General features: G+C 32.9%; 9 non-coding genes across 9 annotated transcripts; all 9 read right to left on the bottom strand.

The window, feature by feature from the left end:
• Positions 1-333: 333 nt before the first annotated feature.
• TRNAI-GAU (transfer RNA isoleucine (anticodon GAU)) lies at positions 334-407 on the bottom strand. The gene has a single exon. It is a non-coding gene; the product is annotated as a tRNA-Ile (tRNA).
• A 791-nt stretch (positions 408-1,198) lies between these two features.
• On the bottom strand, positions 1,199-1,272 carry TRNAI-AAU (transfer RNA isoleucine (anticodon AAU)). The gene has a single exon. It is a non-coding gene; the product is annotated as a tRNA-Ile (tRNA).
• Positions 1,273-2,717: 1,445 nt separating this feature from the next.
• TRNAI-AAU (transfer RNA isoleucine (anticodon AAU)) lies at positions 2,718-2,791 on the bottom strand. The gene has a single exon. It is a non-coding gene; the product is annotated as a tRNA-Ile (tRNA).
• Positions 2,792-4,233: 1,442 nt separating this feature from the next.
• On the bottom strand, positions 4,234-4,307 carry TRNAI-AAU (transfer RNA isoleucine (anticodon AAU)). The gene has a single exon. It is a non-coding gene; the product is annotated as a tRNA-Ile (tRNA).
• Positions 4,308-5,096: 789 nt separating this feature from the next.
• Positions 5,097-5,170, bottom strand: TRNAI-AAU (transfer RNA isoleucine (anticodon AAU)). The gene has a single exon. It is a non-coding gene; the product is annotated as a tRNA-Ile (tRNA).
• Positions 5,171-7,269: 2,099 nt separating this feature from the next.
• Positions 7,270-7,343, bottom strand: TRNAI-AAU (transfer RNA isoleucine (anticodon AAU)). The gene has a single exon. It is a non-coding gene; the product is annotated as a tRNA-Ile (tRNA).
• Positions 7,344-8,134: 791 nt separating this feature from the next.
• On the bottom strand, positions 8,135-8,208 carry TRNAI-AAU (transfer RNA isoleucine (anticodon AAU)). The gene has a single exon. It is a non-coding gene; the product is annotated as a tRNA-Ile (tRNA).
• Positions 8,209-10,307: 2,099 nt separating this feature from the next.
• On the bottom strand, positions 10,308-10,381 carry TRNAI-AAU (transfer RNA isoleucine (anticodon AAU)). Its single transcript has one exon. It is a non-coding gene; the product is annotated as a tRNA-Ile (tRNA).
• Positions 10,382-11,827: 1,446 nt separating this feature from the next.
• TRNAI-AAU (transfer RNA isoleucine (anticodon AAU)) lies at positions 11,828-11,901 on the bottom strand. The gene has a single exon. It is a non-coding gene; the product is annotated as a tRNA-Ile (tRNA).
• Positions 11,902-14,560: the final 2,659 nt, after the last annotated feature.

Below are 14,560 nucleotides of genomic sequence, written 5' to 3'. Positions count from 1 at the left end.
CAATTGATTCATCTAATCATTCTATCAGCTTCTGCGCAAAGGAAATATGGAGGTAAACATGATACAGAAGAAAATACATCTATTTTCAACATTAAAGGAGCTTCAAATATTGGCTTGGAGACTGATTGAAATTATGTCCTTTGCGTTTTTAACTTCATGCTCTAACAGACTAAACTAATAGGCTCACTAAATATATAAAATACTTTTGAAGAATTAGCAGATGATGAAATGCTACTGATTCCATCCAATCCTTCAAGCAGCGTGTGATTCAAGAAGATTAACAGTCCAGAATGAGACACAAGAAAAATTCATCTTTGTTCAAACAATTGAACTTGGCCTGTACAGGGATCGAACCTGTGACCTTGGCGTTATCAGCACCACGCTCTAACCATCTGAGCTAACAGGTCATTTTGCACAACTTCCTGGAGGTCCAGCAAATGAAGAAGGGCAAATGATAGTTAACCCAGGAGATTTGGAAAGCTTAATTTCAGCAGTTTACCATGAAGTTATTGTTATATATTATCAACATGAAGAAACTAATATGACTTAAAAAAAATTACATAACAAAAGAGATTTTCATACTTAGTGTTAGAACTTAGAACCATTAAAAAAATTTCCATGTGGTTAAGCAATAAATAAATATTCATCACCTATATTGAATTGATTCATCTAATCATTTTATCAGCTTCTCCTCAAAGGAAATATAGAGATAAACATGATACAGTAGAAAATACATCTATTTTCAACATTAAAGGAGCATCAAGTATTGGCTTGGAGACTGATTGAAAGTATGTCCTTGTCGTTTTTAACTTCATGCTCTAACAGACTAAACTAATAGAGTCACTAAATATATAGCATACTATTGAAGATGAAGCAGATGATGAAGTCCTACTGATTGTTAATCCGGGATAGTTGGAAAGCTTATATTCAGCTGTTTACATTCATAGTATCTTTATATATTATCAACAAGACTAAACAACAATGATCTCAATAAATTGCTATAAATAAGAGATTTAGTTACTTGGCGTTAGAACTTAGAACCATTAATAGATATTCCAGGCGCTTTAAGAATAGTAATTAATTTTATAATTATATCAAATGTATTCATCCAATCCTTCAAGCAGCATTTGATCCAAGGAGATAAACAGTCCAAAATGAGACACAAGAAAAATTCATCTTTTTTTCAAAGAAATAAACTTGGCCTGTACAGGAATCGAACCTGTGACCTTGGCGTTATTAGCACCATGCTCTAACCAACTGAGCTAACAGGCCAATTTGCACATCTTCTGGAGGACCAGCACAGGAAGCAGTGCTAATGATAGTTCAACCGGGAGATTTGGAAAGCTTAATTTCAGCTGTTTAATATGAATTAACTTTCATATTATCAACATGAAGAAACTAATATGACTTCAAAAAAATTGCAATACTAAAGAGATTTCCATACTTAGTGTTAGAATTTTGAACCAGTAAAGTTTTTTCCACGTGGTTTAGCAATAAATAAATATTCATCACCTATATTCAATTGATTCATCTAATCATTCTATCAGCTTCTGCGCAAAGGAAATATGGAGGTAAACATGATACAGAAGAAAATACATCTATTTTCAACATTAAAGGAGCTTCAAGTATTGGCTTGGAGACTGATTGAAATTATGTCCTTTGCGTTTTTAACTTCATGCTCTAACAGACTAAACTAATAGGCTCACTAAATATATAGAATACTTTTGAAGAATTAGCAGATGATGAAATGCTACTGATTCCATCCAATCCTTCAAGCAGCGTTTGATTCAAGGAGATAAACAGTCAAAAATGAGACACAAGAAAAATTCATCTTTGTTCAAACAATTAAACTTGACCTGTACAGGGATCAAACCTGTGACCTTGGCGTTATTAGCACCACGCTCTAACCATCTGAGCTAACAGGCCATTTTGCAAAACTACCTGGAGGTCCAGCAAATGAAGAAGGGCAAATGATAGTTAACCTAGGAGATTTGGAAAGCTTAATTTCAGCAGTTTACCATGAAGTTATTGTTATATATTATCAACATGAAGAAACTAATATGACTTAAAAAGAAATTACAATACAAAAGAGATTTTCATACTTAGTGTTAGAACTTAGAACCATTAACGTTTTTTCCATGTGGTTAAGCAATAAATAAATATTCATCGCCTATATTGAATTGATTCATCTAATCATTTTATCAGCTTCTCCTCAAAGGAAATATAGAGATAAACAAGATACAGTAGAAAATACATCTATTTTCAACATTAAAGGAGCATCAAGTATTGGCTTGGAGACTGATTGAAAGTATGTCCTTGGCGTTTTTAACTTCATGCTCTAACAGACTAAACTAATAGAGTCACTAAATATATAGCATACTACTGAAGATGAAGCAGATGATGAAGTCCTACTGATTGTTGATCCGGGATAGTTGGAAAGCTTATATTCAGCTGTTTACATTCATAGTATCTTTATATATTATCAACAAGACTAAACAAAAATGATCTCAATAAATTGCAATAAATAGGAGATTTAGTTACTTGGCGTTAGAACTTAGAACCATTAATAGATATTCCAGGCGCTTTAAGAATAGTAATTAATTCTATAATTATATCAAATGTATTCATCCAATCCTTCAAGCAGCGTTTGATCCAAGGAGATAAACAGTCCAAAATGAGACACAAGAAAAATTCATCTTTTTTCAAAGAATTAAACTTGTCCTGTACAGGGATCGAACCTGTGACCTTGGCGTTATTAGCACCACGCTCTAACCAACTGAGCTAACAGGCCAATTTGCACATCTTCTGGAGGACCAGCACAGGAAGCAGTGCTAATGATAGTTCAACCGGGAGATTTGGAAAGCTTAATTTCAGCTGTTTAATATGAATTAACTTTCATATTATCAACATGAAGAAACTAATATGACTTCAAAAAAATAGCAATACAAAAGAGATTTCCATACTTAGTGTTAGAATTTTGAACCAGTAACGTTTTGTCCACGTGGTTTAGCAATAAATAAATATTCATCACCTATATTCAATTGATTCATCTAATCATTCTATCAGCTTCTGCGCAAAGGAAATATGGAGGTAAATATGATACAGAAGAAAATACATCTATTTTCAACATTAAAGGAGCATCAAGTATTGGCTTGGAGACTGATTGAAATTATGTCCTTTGCGTTTTTAACTTCATGCTCTAACAGACTAATCTAATAGAGTCACTAAATATATAGCATACTATTGAAGATGAAGCAGATGATGAAGTCCTACTGATTGTTAATCCGGGATAGTTGGAAAGCTTATATTCAGCTGTTTACATTCATAGTATCTTTATATATTATCAACAAGACTAAACAAAAATGTTCTCAATAAATTGCTATAAATAAGAGATTTAGTTACTTGGCGTTAGAACTTAGAACCATTAATAGATTTTCCAGGCGCTTTAAGAATAGTAATTAATTCTATAATTATATCAAATGTATTCATCCAGTCCTTCAAGCAGCGTTTGATCCAAGGAGATAAACAGTCCAAAATGAGACACAAGAAAAATTCATCTTTCTTTCAAAGAATTAAACTTGGCCTATACAGGGATCGAACCTGTGACCTTGGCGGTATTAGTACCACGTTCTAACCAACTGAGCTAACAGGCCAATTTGCACATCTTCTGGAGGACCAGCACAGGAAGCAGTGCTAATGATAGTTTAACCGGGAGATTTGGAAAGCTTAATTTTAGCTGTTTAATATGAATTACCTTTCATATTATCAACATGAAGAAACTAATATGACTTCAAAAAAATTGCAATACAAAAGAGATTTCCATACTTAGTGTTAGAATTTTGAACCAGTAACGTTTTTTCCACGTGGTTTAGCAATAAATAAATATTCATCACCTATATTCAATTGATTCATCTAATCATTCTATCAGCTTCTGCGCAAAGGAAATATGGATGTAAACATGATACAGAAGAAAATACATCTATTTTCAACATTAAAGGAGCTTCAAATATTGGCTTGGAGACTGATTGAAATCATGTCCTTTGCGTTTTTAACTTCATGCTCTAACAGACTAAACTAATAGGCTCACTAAATATATAGAATACTTTTGAAGAATTAGCAGATGATGAAATGCTACTGATTCCATCCAATCCTTGAAGCAGCGTGTGATTCAAGTAGATTAACAGTCCAAAATGAGACACAAGAAAAATTCATCTATGTTCATACAATTGAACTTGGCCTGTACAGGGATCGAACCTGTGACCTTGGCGTTATTAGCACCACACTCTAACCATCTGAGCTAACAGGCCATTTTGCACAACTACCTGGGGGTCCAGCAAATGAAGAAGGGCAAATGATAGTTAACCCAGGAGATTTGGAAAGCTTAATTTCAGCAGTTTACCATGAAGTTATTGTTATATATTATCAACATGAAGAAACTAATATGACTTTAAAAAAAATTACAATACAAAAGAGATTTACATACTTAGTGTTAGAACTTAGAACCATTAACGTTTTTTCCATGTGGTTAAGCAATGAATAAATATTCATCACCTATATTGAATTGATTCATTTAATCATTTTATCAGCTTCTCCTCAAAGGAAATAGAGATAAACTTGATACTGTAGAAAATACATCTATTTTCAACGTTAAAGGAGCATCAAGTATTGGCTTGGAGACTGATTGAAAGTATGTCCTTGTCGTTTTTAACTTCATGCTCTAACAGACTAAACTAATAGAGTCACTAAATATATAGCATACTATTGAAGATGAAGCAGATGATGAAGTCCTACTGATTGTTAATCCGGGATAGTTGGAAAGCTTATATTCAGCTGTTTACATTCATAGTATCTTTATATATTATCCACAAGACTAAACAAAAATGATCTCAATAAATTGCAATAAATAAAAGATTTAGTTACTTGGCGTTAGAACTTAGAACCATTAATAGATATTCCAGGCGCTTTAAGAACAGTAATTAATTCTATAAATATATCAAAAGTATTCATCCAATCCTTCAAGCAGCGTTTGATCCAAGGAGATAAACAGTCCAAAATGAGACACAAGAAATATTCATCTTTTTTCAAAGAATTAAACTTGGCCTGTACAGGGATCGAACCTGTGACCTTGGCGTTATTAGCACCACGCTCTAACCATCTGAGCTAACAGGCCATTTTGCACAGCTAGATGGAGGTCCAGCATATGAAGAAGGGCAAATGATAGTTAACCCAGGAGATTTGGAAAGCTTAATTTCAGCAGTTTACCATGAAGTTATTGTTATATATTATCAACATGAAGAAACTAATATGACTTAAAAAAAATTACAATACAAAAGAGATTTACATACTTAGTGTTAGAACTTAGAACCATTAAAAATGTTTCCATGTGGTTAAGCAATAAATAAATATTCATCACCTATATTGAATTGATTCATCTAATCATTTTATCAGCTTCTCCTCAAAGGAAATATAGAGATAAACATGATACAGTAGAAAATACATCTATTTTCAACATTAAAGGAGCATCAAGTATTGGCTTGGAGACTGATTGAAAGTATGTCCTTGTCGTTTTTAACTTCATGCTCTAACAGACTAAACTAATAGAGTCACTAAATATATAGCATACTATTGAAGATGAAGCAGATGATGAAGTCCTACTGATTGTTAATCCGGGATAGTTGGAAAGCTTATATTCAGCTGTTTACATTCATAGTATCTTTATATATTATCAACAAGACTAAACAAAAATGTTCTCAATAAATTGCTATAAATAAGAGATTTAGTTACTTGGCGTTAGAACTTAGAACCATTAATAGATTTTCCAGGCGCTTTAAGAATAGTAATTAATTCTATAATTATATCAAATGTATTCATCCAGTCCTTCAAGCAGCGTTTGATCCAAGGAGATAAACAGTCCAAAATGAGACACAAGAAAAGTTAATCTTTTTTCAAAGAATTAAACTTGGCCTGTACAGGGATCTAACCTGTGACCTTAGCGTTATTAGCACCACGCTCTAATCAACTGAGCTAAAAGGCCAATTTGCACATCTTCTGGAGGACCAGCACAGGAAGCAGTGCTAATGATAGTTCAACCGGGAGATTTGGAAAGCTTAATTTCAGCTGTTTAATATGAATTAACTTTCATATTATCAACATGAAGAAACTAATATGACTTCAAAAAAATTGCAATACAAAAGAGATTTCCATACTTAGTGTTAGAATTTTGAACCAGTAACATTTTTTCCACGTGGTTTAGCAATAAATAAATATTCATCACCTATATTCAATTGATTCATCTAATCATTCTATCAGCTTCTGCGCAAAGGAAATATGGAGGTAAACATGATACAGAAGAAAATACATCTATTTTCAACATTAAAGGAGCTTCAAATATTGGCTTGGAGATTGATTGAAATTATGTCCTTTGCGTTTTTAACTTCATGCTCTAACAGACTAAACTAATAGGCTCACTAAATATATAGAATACTTTTGAAGAATTAGCAGATGATGAAATGCTACTGATTCCATCCAATCCTTCAAGCAGCGTGTGATTCAAGAAGATTAACAGTCCAAAATGAGACACAAGAAAAATTCATCTTTCTTTCAAAGAATTAAACTTGGCCTGTACAGGGATCGAACCTGTGACCTTTGCGGTATTAGCATCACGTTCTAACCAACTGAGCTAACAGGCCAATTTGCACATCTTCTGGAGGACCAGCACAGGAAGCAGTGCTAATGATAGTTTAACCGGGAGATTTGGAAAGCTTAATTTTAGCTGTTTAATATGAATTACCTTTCATATTATCAACATGAAGAAACTAATATGACTTCAAAAAAATTGCAATACAAAAGAGATTTCCATACTTAGTGTTAGAATTTTGAACCAGTAACGTTTTTTCCACGTGGTTTAGCAATAAATAAATATTCATCACCTATATTCAATTGATTCATCTAATCATTCTATCAGCTTCTGCGCAAAGGAAATATGGATGTAAACATGATACAGAAGAAAATACATCTATTTTCAACATTAAAGGAGCTTCAAATATTGGCTTGGAGAGTGATTGAAATCATGTCTTTTGCGTTTTTAACTTCATGCTCTAACAGACTAAACTAATAGGCTCACTAAATATATAGAATACTTTTGAAGAATTAGCAGATGATGAAATGCTACTGATTCCATCCAATCCTTGAAGCAGCGTGTGATTCAAGTAGATTAACAGTCCAAAATGAGACACAAGAAAAATTCATCTATGTTCATACAATTGAACTTGGCCTGTACAGGGATCGAACCTGTGACCTTGGCGTTATTAGCACCACACTCTAACCATCTGAGCTAACAGGCCATTTTGCACAACTACCTGGGGGTCCAGCAAATGAAGAAGGGCAAATGATAGTTAACCCAGGAGATTTGGAAAGCTTAATTTCAGCAGTTTACCATGAAGTTATTGTTATATATTATCAACATGAAGAAACTAATATGACTTTAAAAAAAATTACAATACAAAAGAGATTTACATACTTAGTGTTAGAACTTAGAACCATTAACGTTTTTTCCATGTGGTTAAGCAATGAATAAATATTCATCACCTATATTGAATTGATTCATCTAATCATTTTATCAGCTTCTCCTCAAAGGAAATATAGAGATAAACTTGATACTGTAGAAAATACATCTATTTTCAACATTAAAGGAGCATCAAGTATTGGCTTGGAGACTGATTGAAAGTATGTCCTTGTCGTTTTTAACTTCATGCTCTAACAGACTAAACTAATAGAGTCACTAAATATATAGCATACTATTGAAGATGAAGCAGATGATGAAGTCCTACTGATTGTTAATCCGGGATAGTTGGAAAGCTTATATTCAGCTGTTTACATTCATAGTATCTTTATATATTATCCACAAGACTAAACAAAAATGATCTCAATAAATTGTAATAAATAAAAGATTTAGTTACTTGGCGTTAGAACTTAGAACCATTAATAGATATTCCAGGCGCTTTAAAAACAGTAATTAATTCTATAAATATATCAAAAGTATTCATCCAATCCTTCAAGCAGCGTTTGATCCAAGGAGATAAACAGTCCAAAATGAGACACAAGAAATATTCATCTTTTTTCAAAGAATTAAACTTGGCCTGTACAGGGATCGAACCTGTGACCTTGGCGTTATTAGCACCACGCTCTAACCATCTGAGCTAACAGGCCATTTTGCACAGCTAGATGGAGGTCCAGCATATGAAGAAGGGCAAATGATAGTTAACCCAGGAGATTTGGAAAGCTTAATTTCAGCAGTTTACCATGAAGTTATTGTTATATATTATCAACATGAAGAAACTAATATGACTTAAAAAAAATTACAATACAAAAGAGATTTACATACTTAGTGTTAGAACTTAGAACCATTAAAAATGTTTCCATGTGGTTAAGCAATAAATAAATATTCATCACCTATATTGAATTGATTCATCTAATCATTTTATCAGCTTCTCCTCAAAGGAAATATAGAGATAAACATGATACAGTAGAAAATACATCTATTTTCAACATTAAAGGAGCATCAAGTATTGGCTTGGAGACTGATTGAAAGTATGTCCTTGTCGTTTTTAACTTCATGCTCTAACAGACTAAACTAATAGAGTCACTAAATATATAGCATACTATTGAAGATGAAGCAGATGATGAAGTCCTACTGATTGTTAATCCGGGATAGTTGGAAAGCTTATATTCAGCTGTTTACATTCATAGTATCTTTATATATTATCAACAAGACTAAACAAAAATGTTCTCAATAAATTGCTATAAATAAGAGATTTAGTTACTTGGCGTTAGAACTTAGAACCATTAATAGATTTTCCAGGCGCTTTAAGAATAGTAATTAATTCTATAATTATATCAAATGTATTCATCCAGTCCTTCAAGCAGCGTTTGATCCAAGGAGATAAACAGTCCAAAATGAGACACAAGAAAAGTTAATCTTTTTTCAAAGAATTAAACTTGGCCTGTACAGGGATCTAACCTGTGACCTTAGCGTTATTAGCACCACGCTCTAATCAACTGAGCTAAAAGGCCAATTTGCACATCTTCTGGAGGACCAGCACAGGAAGCAGTGCTAATGATAGTTCAACCGGGAGATTTGGAAAGCTTAATTTCAGCTGTTTAATATGAATTAACTTTCATATTATCAACATGAAGAAACTAATATGACTTCAAAAAAATTGCAATACAAAAGAGATTTCCATACTTAGTGTTAGAATTTTGAACCAGTAACATTTTTTCCACGTGGTTTAGCAATAAATAAATATTCATCACCTATATTCAATTGATTCATCTAATCATTCTATCAGCTTCTGCGCAAAGGAAATATGGAGGTAAACATGATACAGAAGAAAATACATCTATTTTCAACATTAAAGGAGCTTCAAATATTGGCTTGGAGACTGATTGAAATTATGTCCTTTGCGTTTTTAACTTCATGCTCTAACAGACTAAACTAATAGGCTCACTAAATATATAGAATACTTTTGAAGAATTAGCAGATGATGAAATGCTACTGATTCCATCCAATCCTTCAAGCAGCGTGTGATTCAAGAAGATTAACAGTCCAAAATGAGACACAAGAAAAATTCATCTTTCTTTCAAAGAATTAAACTTGGCCTGTACAGGGATCGAACCTGTGACCTTTGCGGTATTAGCATCACGTTCTAACCAACTGAGCTAACAGGCCAATTTGCACATCTTCTGGAGGACCAGCACAGGAAGCAGTGCTAATGATAGTTTAACCGGGAGATTTGGAAAGCTTAATTTTAGCTGTTTAATATGAATTACCTTTCATATTATCAACATGAAGAAACTAATATGACTTCAAAAAAATTGCAATACAAAAGAGATTTCCATACTTAGTGTTAGAATTTTGAACCAGTAACGTTTTTTCCACGTGGTTTAGCAATAAATAAATATTCATCACCTATATTCAATTGATTCATCTAATCATTCTATCAGCTTCTGCGCAAAGGAAATATGGATGTAAACATGATACAGAAGAAAATACATCTATTTTCAACATTAAAGGAGCTTCAAATATTGGCTTGGAGAGTGATTGAAATCATGTCTTTTGCGTTTTTAACTTCATGCTCTAACAGACTAAACTAATAGGCTCACTAAATATATAGAATACTTTTGAAGAATTAGCAGATGATGAAATGCTACTGATTCCATCCAATCCTTGAAGCAGCGTGTGATTCAAGTAGATTAACAGTCCAAAATGAGACACAAGAAAAATTCATCTATGTTCATACAATTGAACTTGGCCTGTACAGGGATCGAACCTGTGACCTTGGCGTTATTAGCACCACACTCTAACCATCTGAGCTAACAGGCCATTTTGCACAACTACCTGGGGGTCCAGCAAATGAAGAAGGGCAAATGATAGTTAACCCAGGAGATTTGGAAAGCTTAATTTCAGCAGTTTACCATGAAGTTATTGTTATATATTATCAACATGAAGAAACTAATATGACTTTAAAAAAAATTACAATACAAAAGAGATTTACATACTTAGTGTTAGAACTTAGAACCATTAACGTTTTTTCCATGTGGTTAAGCAATGAATAAATATTCATCACCTATATTGAATTGATTCATCTAATCATTTTATCAGCTTCTCCTCAAAGGAAATATAGAGATAAACTTGATACTGTAGAAAATACATCTATTTTCAACGTTAAAGGAGCATCAAGTATTGGCTTGGAGACTGATTGAAAGTATGTCCTTGTCGTTTTTAACTTCATGCTCTAACAGACTAAACTAATAGAGTCACTAAATATATAGCATACTATTGAAGATGAAGCAGATGATGAAGTCCTACTGATTGTTAATCCGGGATAGTTGGAAAGCTTATATTCAGCTGTTTACATTCATAGTATCTTTATATATTATCCACAAGACTAAACAAAAATGATCTCAATAAATTGTAATAAATAAAAGATTTAGTTACTTGGCGTTAGAACTTAGAACCATTAATAGATATTCCAGGCGCTTTAAGAATAGTAATTAATTCTATAAATATATCAAAAGTATTCATCCAATCCTTCAAGCAGCGTTTGATCCAAGGAGATAAACAGTCCAAAATGAGACACAAGAAATATTCATCTTTTTTCAAAGAATTAAACTTGGCCTGTACAGGGATCGAACCTGTGACCTTGGCATTATTAGCACCACGCTCTAACAAACTGAGCTAACAGGCCAATTTGCAAGTTTTCTGGAGGACCAGCACAGGAAGCAGTGCTAATGATAGTTCAACCGGGAGATTTGGAAAGCTTAATTTCAGCTGTTTAATATGAATTAACTTTCATATTATCAACATGAAGAAACTAATATGACTTCAAAAAAATTGCAATACAAAAGAGATTTCCATACTTAGTGTTAGAATTTTGAACCAGTAACGTTTTTTTCCACGTGGTTTAGCAATAAATAAATATTCATCACCTATATTCAATTGATTCATCTAATCATTCTATCAGCTTCTGCGCAAAGGAAATATGGAGGTAAACATGATACAGAAGAAAATACATCTATTTTCAACATTAAAGGAGAATCAAGTATTGGCTTGGAGACTGATTGAAATTATGTCCTTTGCGTTTTTAACTTCATGCTCTAACAGACTAAACTAATAGGCTCACTAAATATATAGAATACTTTTGAAGAATTAGCAGATGATGAAATGCTACTGATTCCATCCAATCCTTCAAGCAGCGTGTGATTCAAGGAGATAAACAGTCCAAAATGAGACACTAGAAAAATTAATCTTTTTTCAAACAATTAAACTTGGCCTGTACAGGGATCGAACCTGTGACCTTGGCGTTATTAGCACCACGCTCTAACCATCTGAGCTAACAGGCCATTTTGCACAACTACCTGGAGGTCCAGCAAATGAAGAAGGGCAAATGATAGTTAACCCAGGAGATTTGGAAAGCTTAATTTCAGCAGTTTACCATGAAGTTATTCTTATATATTATCAACATGAAGAAACTAATATGACTAAAAAAATATTACAATACAAAAGAGATTTTCATACTCAGTGTTAGAACTTAGAACCATTAACGTTTTTTCCATGTGGTTAAGCAATAAATAAATATTCATCACCTATATTGAATTGATTCATCTAATCATTTTATCAGCTTCTCCTCAAAGGAAATATAGAGATAAACATGATACAGTAGAAAATACATCTATTTTCAACATTAAAGGAGCATCAAGTATTGGCTTGGAGACTGATTGAAAGTATGTCCTTGGCGTTTTTAACTTCATGCTCTAACAGACTAAACTAATAGAGTCACTAAATATATAGCATACTATTGAAGATGAAGCAGATGATGAAGTCCTACTGATTGTTAATCCGGGATAGTTGGAAAGCTTATATTCAGCTGTTTACATTCATAGTATCTTTATATATTATCAACAAGACTAAACAAAAATGATCTCAATAAATTGCAATAAATAAAAGATTTAGTTACTTGGCGTTAGAACTTAGAACCATTAATAGATATTCCAGGCGCTTTAAGAATAGTAATTTATTCTATAAATATATCAAATGTATTCATCCAATCCTTCAAGCAGCGTTTGATCCAAGGAGATAAACAGTCCAAAATGAGACACAAGAAATATTCATCTTTTTTCAAAGAATTAAACTTGGCCTGTACAGGGATCGAACCTGTGACCTTGGCGTTATTAGCATCACGCTCTAACCAACTGATCTAACAGGCCAATTTGCATATCTTCTGGACGACCAGCACAGGAAGCAGTGCTAATGACAGTTCAACCGGGAGATTTGGAAAGCTTAATTTCAGCTGTTTAATATGAATTAACTTTCATATTATCAACATGAAGAAACTAATATGTCTTCAAAAAAATTGCAATACAAAAGAGATTTCCATACTTAGTGTTAGAATTTTGAACCAGTAACGTTTTTTCCACGTGGTTTAGCAATAAATAAATATTCATCACCTATATTCAATTGATTCATCTAATCATTCTATCAGCTTCTGCGCAAAGGAAATATGGAGGTAAACATGATACAGAAGAAAATACATCTATTTTCAAGATTAAAGGAGAATCAAGTATTGGCTTGGAGACTGATTGAAATTATGTCCTTTGCGTTTTTAACTTCATGCTCTAACAGACTAAACTAATAGGCTCACTAAATATATAGAATACTTTTGAAGAATTAGCAGATGATGAAATGCTACTGATTCCATCCAATCCTTCAAGCAGCGTGTGATTCAAGGAGATAAACAGTCCAAAATGAGACACAAGAAAAATTCATCTTTGTTCAAACAATTGAACTTGGCCTGTACAGGGATCGAACCTGTGACCTAGGCGTTATTAGCACCACGCTCTAAGCATCTGAGCTAACAGGCCATTTTGCACAACTACCTGGAGGTCCAGCAAATGAAGAAGGGCAAATGATAGTTAACACAGGAGATTTGGAAAGCTTAATTTCAGCAGTTTACCATGAAGTTATTGTTATATATTATCAACATGAAGAAACTAATATGACTTAAAAAAAATTACAATACAAAAGAGATTTTCATACTTAGTGTTAGAACTTAGAACCATTAACGATTTTTCCATGTGGTTAAGCAATAAATAAATATTCATCACCTATATTGAATTGATTCATCTTATCATTTTATCAGCTTCTCCTCAAAGGAAATATAGAGATAAACATGATACAGTAGAAAATACATCTATTTTCAACATTAAAGGAGCATCAAGTATTGTCTTGGAGACTGATTGAAAGTATGTCCTTGGCGTTTTTAACTTCATGCTCTAACAGACTAAACTAATAGAGTCACTAAATATATAGCATACTATTGAAGATGAAGCAGATGATGAAGTCCTACTGATTGTTAATCCGGGATAGTTGGAAAGCTTATATTCAGCTGTTTACATTCATAGTATCTTTATATATTATCAACAAGACTAAACAAAAATGATCTCAATAAATTGCAATAAATAAGAGATTTAGTTACTTGGCGTTAGAACTTAGAACCATTAATAGATATTCCAGGCGCTTTAAGAATAGTAATTAATTTTATAATTATATCAAATGTATTCATCCAATCCTTCAAGCAGCATTTGATCCAAGGAGATAAACAGTCCAAAATGAGACACAAGAAAAATTAATCTTTTTTTCAAAGAATTAAACTTGGCCTGTACAGGAATCGAACCTGTGACCTTGGCGTTATTAGCACCATGCTCTAACCAACTGAGCTAACAGGCGAATTTGCACATCTTCTGGAGGACCAGCACAGGAAGCAGTGCTAATGATAGTTCAACCGGGAGATTTGGAAAGCTTAATTTCAGCTGTTTAATATGAATTAACTTTCATATTATCAACATGAAGAAACTGATATGACTTCAAAAAAATTGCAATACAAAAGAGATTTCCATACTTAGTGTTAGAATTTTGAACCAGTAACGTTTTTTCCACGTGGTTTAGCAATAAATAAATATTCATCACCTATATTCAATTGATTCATCTAATCATTCTATCAGC

The sequence above is a fragment of the Lissotriton helveticus genome, chromosome 4_1, assembly GCF_964261635.1.
Source record: "Lissotriton helveticus chromosome 4_1, aLisHel1.1, whole genome shotgun sequence".
NCBI lineage: Eukaryota > Metazoa > Chordata > Amphibia > Caudata > Salamandridae > Lissotriton > Lissotriton helveticus.
Note: the sequence above shows the minus strand (reverse complement) of the source record. Positions and strands in the feature narration are given on the sequence as shown.